We start from the raw sequence: 9,821 nt of genomic DNA on the forward strand, positions 1-9,821 counted from the left end.
ACATGGAGTTATGGGCATACTCAATCCATGGCAACCTCTCAGACCATGAAGATGGATTCTCCGACGCCAGGCAGCGCAGGAATACCTCCAGGGACTGGTTTGTGCGCCCAGTCTGGCCGTTGGACTGAGGATGATAACCAGATGTTAAACTAACAGTTGCTCCTAATGCGTCACAAAATGACCTCCAAACCTCCGAAGTGAACTGAGGACCTCTGTCAGAGACAATGTCAGCTGGAATTCCATGAAGTCTAAACACATGATTAACCATCACCTCTGCTGTTTCTTTCACAGAAGGGAGCTTTGCCAAGGGCACAAAATGAGCAGTCTTAGAGAAACGGTCCACAATCATAATAGTAGTTTTACCTTGAGAGAGGCAATCCCGTGACGAAATCTACTGTGATGTGAGACCAAGGACGTTTTGGAATAGGGAGCGGTTGCAAGAGTCCAGAGGTGGATTGGTTGGACGTCTTGTTCCTTGAACAAACCGGATAGGCCTTCACATATTCTGACATCCTTGTCCATGGTGGGCCACCAAAACTTCTGTCGCAGAATCTCCAGGGTGTGACTAAATCCCAGATGCCAGCCAATCTTGGAGGTGTGGCCCCACTGCAACACCTGAGGACGAACAGGGTCAGGTACAAATAAATGATCTGGAGGACCATTACCTGGGTCAGGACACAAGCGTTGTGTTTGACGAACCTTAGCCTCCACCTGCCAGGTAAGCGACGCCACCAAACAGGATCCAGGAAGGATTGGCTCAGGGGTCTTAGATTCCTCAGAAATGGAAAACTGTCAAGAAAGGGCATCAGGCTTTACATTACGAGACCCAGGCCTGTAAGTGAGAGTGAAGTTGAATCGACCAAAAAAATAATATCCAGCGAGCCTGGCGAGAACTAAGTCTCTTTGCAGAACAGATATACTCCAAATTTTTGTGGTCGGTCCAAACAGTAAATGGTAACTCAAAGCCCTCCAACGCCACTCCTCTAAAGCCATCTTAACAGCCAACAACTCACGGTTCCCCCCATCGTAGTTCCTCTCAGCAGGAGACAGTTGCTTAGAGACGAAGGCACACGGATGAAGTTTTTGATCTGCCTGGGAACGTTGTGACAAAACAGCTCCAACCCTGGTATCAGATGCATCGACCGCTACAATAAATTGGAGAGAGGTATCAGGCCGAGTCAGAATGGGTGCAGACACAAACCTCCTCTTCAGTTCAGAAAAGGCAGATTCAACCTCCGGAGTCCACTGAAAGACTCTTAAAGTAGAGGTCAAGGGAGCAGCAACTTTACTACAATTCCTTACAAATCTGCAAAAATTGGCAAAACCCAAGAAGTGTTGTAATTGCTTACGATTTGCAGGGGTGGCCAGTCCCATACCACAGACAACTTGTCAGGGTCCATCTTAATCTGACCTGGGGAGATGACAAAACCCAAAAAGGGAGTAGTAGTAACGTGGAACTCGCATTTCTCCGCCTTCACAAAAAGCCTGTTTAAGAGCCACTCCAACACCAAACGAACATGTTTCACACGTTCCTCCAAGTCTCTGGAAAAGATCTGAATATCATCCAAGTAGACAAACACAAATCTTTCCAGCATATCATGCAACATCATCAATTAGATGTTGGAAAACTGCAGGCGCATTAGGTAACCCAAAAGGCATAACTAAGTACTCAAAATGTCCCAAAGGTGTATTAAAAGCAGTCTTCCATTCATCCACTTCCCATATTCTAATTAAATGATATGCATTCCTCAAGTCCAACTTGGTGAAGATCTGGGCACCCTGCAAAGGGGAAAATGCGGAATTAATCAGAGGCAGGGGATAAGAGTTTTTAATAGTAATCTCATTAAGGCCTCTAAAATCAATACATGGCTGAAGGGTCTTATTCTTTTTGTCCACGAAAAAGAATCTGGCTCCCAGAGGTGAAGAAGATGGTCGAATTATACCTGCTGCCAGAGAGTCGTGGATATAATTTTCTATAGCCGTTCGTTCAGGTTTTGATAAGTTAAACAAACGACTAGAGGAAAGTGTAGCACCCTGACACAACTCAATGGCGCAATCGTAAGACCGACGAGGGGGAAGAGACAAAGCACGATCCTTACTGAACACAGGGGCCAGATCATGATATTGAACAGGTACAGAGTCTAATTTCACCTGATCCGGAGGTGTAGCGGCTTCAACGGCCGCCAGCGTCAGCGCAGACTGGAGACAACTCCGATGACAGTTGGGACTCCAAACAAAATTTTCTCCTTTCCTCCAGTCCAGCTGTGGATTATGACGCGTCAGCCAAGGATAATCTAGAACTACAGGAGGTTCAGAACAGTCAATTACGCAGAAAGAAACTTTTTCACAATGGTTCCCGGCAATAATCAGATCAATAGGTGAAGTCTTACGAGTCACTTGAGCTAACTGTACTCCATTTAGAGCTTGAGCAATCAGAGGCTGATCCAGAGGGATGGACGGAATTCCTAACTGCTGTACTAAGTTGCTATACAGAAAATACTCCTCGGCTCCAGAGTCCACCAATGCGGGAACAGGCAAGGTCTCAGAATTCCAACACAGGGTGGCCTGAAGCTGCAGATGCAGAGGGGAGGTAGTAGAGGTTCGGCTCACCAGAATCCCCCCCCTTACCGGGGAGCCGAATCTTTTGGCTGACGACGAGGACAAACCGTGATGTAGTGACCAGCCTTTCCACAATACAAACATAGACGAGAGGCTCTCCGGTGCTCCTTCTCCTCAATGGATATCTTAGCCTGGCCCAACTGCATAGGCTCTGGCTCAGGAAGGCGAAGGCACCAGACTGTCAGAGACTCGGGGAACCACAGATAGAGCTCCCAGGGCACTTGGCTTCCTCTCACGGCGGCGCTCTCGCAGACGGTTGTCCAGGTGGATAGCTAGGTCAATACACTGGTCCAGGGTGGATGCCTCCTCTCTCAGGACCAACTCGTCCTTCAGGATGTCCTGAAAGCCCCTGTAGAATGCTCCACGTAGTGCTTTGTCGTTCCACCGGGTCTCGTTGGCCAGAGACCGGAACTCCACCGCATCTTCCGCCACACGTCGAGATCCTTGGGTGAGGGATAGCAAACGCTCTGAAGCATCCCTGCCATGAACAGGATGGTCGATTAACTTCATCTCAGAAACAAATGCATCATAAGAGTTACTAAGGGGACCTTGTTGTTCCCAAACCCCGGTTCCCCAAACCCAAGCAGCACCAGACAAAAGACTAATTAAAAAAGCTATTTTAGCCTTGTCTGACCTGTAGGAGCATGGTTGTAAACTAAACACCAAGGAAACCTGGGTCAAAAACGCCTGACACAATCCAAAATCCCCACTACAATGCTCTGGTAATGGTACATGTGGCTCTTTGCCAGGGAGAACGGGACTAACTACTGGCGCGGGAACCACAACCGGAGCAGGAGTACATGAACGGTTAGCCAATTGCGTAACCCTTTCAGATAGTGTAGAGAGCTGGTTATAGAGCGCGGTATTACTACTCATGAGGCTACGAAACATTTCCTCATGTTGCCTTAAGGCGGTGTTTTGATTAGCGATGGCTTAGTCAATAGTAATCACCGGTGCCCCTCCAGCAGCGGTTTCATTTCCCGCTGAGCTCATTCTGGCTGGACCGTACTGTTACGGCAGGTTCAGAAAGGCTCAGGAGCAGGAAATGAAACAGCACCAGTGTAAACATTTTAACAACGCTCTATTCACAACAAGAAACCTTATACAGGAACCAGAACTAGAATCTTCGACACAGAAGAACTAAACTATTACTGAAACTAAAAAACAAAACCCATCTAGTGGTATGGAGGAATAGCTACATGAACATGGAAAAACTGAAACTAAGGTTAACCCATGTATGGTAACACCAAGGTAGGGAAAAACTGAAAATACAAAACTAACCCAGCCTAGACTACCAGTAATTATGAGCTGAAACCCCAGACTAAAACTATCTTATGCAAAGCATAAAATACACTAAGTTGAATATAGAATGCTAATTATTTAATTCGGCGTATTAACAATACAAATAGTCTGGTGATACTAGGGCTTGGAGACTTAGCTGATGAGCTGAGGAACAGTCCTTTGGTTTGACTTCATCCAGAACTCTCCCTCCAGGTGTTCACCATGCGATTGGTAAGTTGGCGTCTGTGAATCCGAGCGTGGTAGGTGTTTCCAGAGAAGGCCCTCTTTCCAGGTGTAAGCCGATGTTCCCAGGTTAAAGCTAGCGACAGGTGGAGCTCGTCCGGAGAAGGAAGCAAAATCCGTGGCAGAGCGGAGAACCAGCAGACGAAGGAACCCAGTCAACTCATCAGACAGGAATCAGCTCACTGAACACAGAACACAGAATTACTAGAGACTCTAGACTGGTGGCAAAGACCGTTCTACTCTCAGTACTGACTGGAGATTAGACAACGGTCCAGCTCCGAATGACGGGTGCAGTCTGCTTTTATGGAGACGCCCAGAGACCAATCACACAGCTCCCACCTGCAGCTCGTCCGCTGATTAAAATGTACCACACCTGCCGCCAGCTTCACCATACACACCTAGGAGAGAGAGAGAGCAGGAAGCACTACCACAGCCCACAGCCTTAAGTTGTGGCTGTGACAAAAACTGAATTGTGCACCCTTATTAATTGTCTCAGATGCTTACATTCAATGTAAGTACATTCATGGGATTTATTAAAAATATAGGATTGTTAAAATGCTTGACTTATTATTGCTATCATCATATTGCCTAATTCTTTTAGTAGTGTTGTCAGAAAACCTTGCAAACTGATGCTTTGCAATATTATTTTCACATCCAAAAGGAACTTCGACAATCTGATGTAGTACTTATGCATAAATGCTTAAATGTTAGCAAAATCCCCATTTGCCGAAGCAACAATGTTTTATTAGGCTTATTGTGTCGTAATATTAATAAAACTGAATTATGCACCATTATTAGTAGTCCCAAATGCTTAAATTCAATGCAGGGTGGTTCCATTGAACATTTTTTCCTGATCTTTCTTTGAAATAGGAAATTAAAAATGATAAATAGGTAAATTTGTGATCTGAAACATGTTATCGTGATACATTTTTCAGCTATGTCTGAACCTCGATGGAAATGTTGCCTGACAATCTTGCAAACAGGTGCTTTGCAGTATTGGCATTTCCACATTAAGATGAACTTGGACAATCTGAACTAGTATATTTTCTGCTAATATTTCCAGAATGTTTGCACTATCCCTTTTGCTGCAGTAACAATGCAAGTTCCCTTAAGCTTGTTGTATCAATAAAACTAAACTAAAACTCAAAAGGAGTTAAATATTTAAATTTAATGTAAGGTTGTTAAATTAAAAATTTTCTCATGGGATTTATTAAAAATAGGAAATTTTAAATGATAAAGAGGCCAATTATTGTTATTGTGATACACTTTTGATGTCATATTGCCTAATTCTTAGAGAAATGGTGTCATGCAAACCTTGCAAATGGATGCTTTGCAATATTGTGATCTGAACTACTATTTACGCTTGTTTTTGGTTTATTTCTATACTGATATTTCCAAAATGTTTGCACTATTCCTTTTGCTGCAGTAACAATGCAAGTTTTCTTAGGTGTATTGTTTTGTAACATCAATAAAACTGAATTGTGCATCCTTGTCATTAAGTGTTAAATGTTTAAATTCAATGTTAGGTTGTTGAATTCAACATTTTTTTCATGGGATTTATTAAAAATAAGAAATTTAAAATGATAAAGAAGCTAATCATTGTTCTTGTGATACATTTCTCATTTGATACTGCCTAAATCTTATAGAAATGGTGTCAGAAAACCTTGCAAACAGATGCTTTGCAATATTGCTATTTCCACATCATAGCTATGCATCCTGATAAACAGTCATAAGCCCTTAAATTCAACATAAAGTGGTTAAATTCAACATTTTCTCATGGAATTTCTTAAAAATAGAACATTTTTAATGATAAATAGGTTAATTATTGCTATCATGACACATTCTTAATGTCATATTGCCCAATTCTTTCAGAAATGGTGTCAGAAAACCTTGCAAACAAATGCTTTTTGCAGTGAAAAGCGTGAAAACTGCAGGAAAAACAACGTGTATGAACCACAGCATCCACACAGATATAATAGCAATGACTAACAGACTCATTATGGCGTTTGCATTACTCGTTTTAACACCTCTGCTTGTGTCTTTTTTTTTCTCCAGAGAGACACTGAGAACAGAAACCCGAGAGTGAAAGAAGGAAGGAAGGAAGCTCGTCACTGCCTGCTCCACCCAGAGCCGGTGGCCGGGCATCATGTAAGACAAACCGCCGTCTCTGGTGCAACACTTGTGGAGAAATGAGCTGCAGGGAGGGCGCTGCACCGTCGACCGGCCATGCAGGACTAGCACACACCGTCGCGCCACCGCCGGCTTTATATACGCCTCTATTTTTAGACTCCAGCGAGCCCAACTATTTTTAACCAATATGAGCTCATTGCCCGCCCGGACCGTCCAATGGGAAGAGAGGGAGCCGAGAGGAGCCGTCCAATGGGAGGCCGGAAACAAGGAGCGGGGGCGGGTTACACAAGAGCCTATTATCTGCAGTGGAGCAGGGAAGAGGAAGGAGCTCTCACTCTGCTGCTTTTCCAAGACACCACGATGTTTTCAGTGCAAACAGACATGATGCCGCGACTTTGCATCTAGCGGCAGCTTAAGCAGAAAGATGTCCTCCTGAAAAGCCTAAAACATGAGATTTCTGGCTAATAGGATTTAAGCAACTTGCCATTTTCAGCTTCATTAGAATGCAATATGTGCAAAATTCACACGTTACAGCAGCTGGATAGAGATAAAGAAGCATAAGAATTACAAAAACGTACAACGGAACAAAAAATAAAAATGCAATAACGCATATTTTTTATTTTTCAGGTGCAATATAAAATTTTTTCATTATTATTTGGATATTATTTGAATATTATTTTAATTATTATTATTATTATAATTTCCAGCATTACCTTTTACTGTTCTATTCCAGACTTATTTTAGCTTATTTTATTTCAGTAAATTATTGTACTTAAATGTTATTACTTTTACCTTTTAGGCACCACATTTCTTACGTTATTTCTTTTTTTTATTTACTGAGCTATATCTGGCACAAAAATTTCCTTCTAGATTTTATCTTATCTTATCTTATCTTATCTTATCTTATCTTATCTTATCTTATCTTATCTTATCTTATCTTATCTTATCTTATCTTATCTTATCTTATCTTAGCTTTAATAGACTAATACAATGTACCTTCATACAAAGCACAGGAACAAAAGAAAAAAACTGAACTAAATGACATCAACACTGTGATTTTCTCCAAAGAGCTTCAACAGACAAAGCAACTTAACTTCCCTGTTGTGTTGTTAAAGAGGTTTCACTTCTTCATTAATGAGGATTCTTCAGTTTTTATTGACTGCCGGGGAATCCCTGATAAATGTTGTCACCCCTAAATCATGTGGCTAATGGCCCAATTGCCTGTTTATTGTTTTAAAAATGTTGAATTTCTTCATTGTTTATTTATATAGAGTCCTGCGCAAAGTTTTTACTGGCTCACCATATAGTGTGGATGTTTTCAATGTTTAGTTGCCAGTTACCATCAGAGCTTGGCAGAATGTTGGATTGGTTTAATTTAAACCATTTACTGTTGTTTTAGGGTTATGAAATCATAAAAGCTTCAGTGAAAAGTAATTGGACTTCTCTTTTTGTTTCTTAAAGACTTTTCATCTCGCAATTCTAACTGAGTGGTGGGTAATCCCAGACATGTGCTGTGATCCCCACATCACATGATACCAGTCCAATAACAACCCAAGACTCACATGTTTTGAGGTTTGAATGGTTGTGAAACTGCCTGGTTAGGGGTAAGTCGAAGGTCTTCGGTGGTGCTGAAACTTTGAGGAAGGTGATCTCAAGACGACATCTTAAGTACTTGATCAATGGAGTTTAGAGATGGATGTTCTAGTTTAATATAGATGACTTCCTTCATTCCTCTCTCAAGTCTTGGTACATCACAGGAAAACCAGCCCCTTAGGATAAAACTCAGCAATTTACCTGCATTTGAAGGTTAAAGATCAGTTCATGCTATCTATGTCTGCATCAGCAATGGTGTTTGTGGTGTAAATTTCATCATCCACCCAAATCTATGACGGTCTGAAGCCAAAACTTTGTGACTTTCCTCACTGCAGTAGCATTGACGTTTTATGTAAGGAAAACGAATGGTGCTCAAAACAAATACCTGTTTCGAGAAGACATTGTACGTCATCCAAATTTTGTCGTCCATCATTTAAAGAGTTATAACTGAAATAGACAACTTTGAAGGTGCTTTGATTTGTACATGCTTTCTTTCAACAGAGCCCAAACACAGCAGGAAGTCATGAATTCTCCAGAAATCCTGAATTGTGTCCATCTGCTGTGATCATCACATCTCAAGAATAATCACAATAACATGGTGCTACATATTGTAATATGTAACCGGCTGCTATATCCAGTCTACCTCATGTATTAATAGAACTGCATGTGTATTCATTCTCTTCTTTCAAATTTCACATTTGTCTGCACACATAGACACACAAAGCATGAATTGGAGACTCACTCACTTCACAACACTGTCTTGAGGATAATACTGTTCACAGTCTGGACGTTAAAGTAAAAGAAGCCATCTCTAAACAACGACAGCACCACTTATCAGATACTTATGATGGAGTCTTGAGGTCATGACCTCACCAGGCAGTTTAAAAACTACAAACATTTCAAAACATGTGAGTCTTGGGTTGTTGATGGACTGCTGAGTGGAACTGGGGAAGCCTCTGGGAAGACACATTAAATATCTTCAAGGACCAAAAACAAAACTCCAGTTTATGTTTACTGAAGATCCTAGGATTACAACAAAACAACAGTTAGTGGTTTGCATTCAACAGAACCCAAATATTATTAAAACTGAGCTATAGTAGCTTACATTTTTGGGCCATTACCTTGCGCTTGTGGTCAATTTCTCTAAAATTCATTATGCAACATCAGCTGAGGCTTATTTACAATGTTGCTATAGATAAGCAGACTTATCTTAATCGGAAGATGCAAATGTATTTCCTTTAAGGTGCATTCAATCAAAATTCATGAAACTTTTTGCCTTTGATCATACAGAGAAATCTGCCACTGCCATTTTAATCAGTGGATGATTCCTCTGTCTGGAAGCATCATTATCTATACATAGTAATGTTGGCTTTTACCCATATAACGGTAGAATTTCATGCCAGGATGCCGTGCTATACCATACTATTCTCAACTTGAGGAATGCTATTGTTAGCTGACTTTGTATGCTTGTACCTACATTTATGACTGCCTGTATTATCTATACAAGTTTTGCTCTGCCAGCTAAGCTCAGTGTTGCATTGACCTTCTAACAGCCACATGTTTAAGGGCTGCATCCTTCAAAAGTTTCTGAAAGGACAGAGACATGAAGGGATGCCAGCCTTATGATAACATTCAGCTGCATCGTGTGTGATATGTGTACGGTACAGTGTGTATTGGATGGTTTACATGGACACATGGTGAGACTAGCGTTGGATCTATCAATGCTTGTTATCCTTAATGAAGGGGACAAAAATACACAGATACAGCTCTGTCAAATACAGAATTGATTTGTAGGTTCTTTAATTTGTCTATAAAGTCATTTGGTGGTTCTCTTAGGGTAAATTTTAGAGCTTCTTCTCCCTGAATCTACCTTTAGACCTCTAAAATCCTCAGAGCAACTGCTGTTCCACGATCGAGGCAGGTAGGTAATGAAGATGGTGTTTTTGCATTGGCAG

The sequence above is a fragment of the Amphiprion ocellaris genome, chromosome 8 (genome assembly GCF_022539595.1).
Source record: "Amphiprion ocellaris isolate individual 3 ecotype Okinawa chromosome 8, ASM2253959v1, whole genome shotgun sequence".
Lineage (NCBI taxonomy): Eukaryota > Metazoa > Chordata > Actinopteri > Pomacentridae > Amphiprion > Amphiprion ocellaris.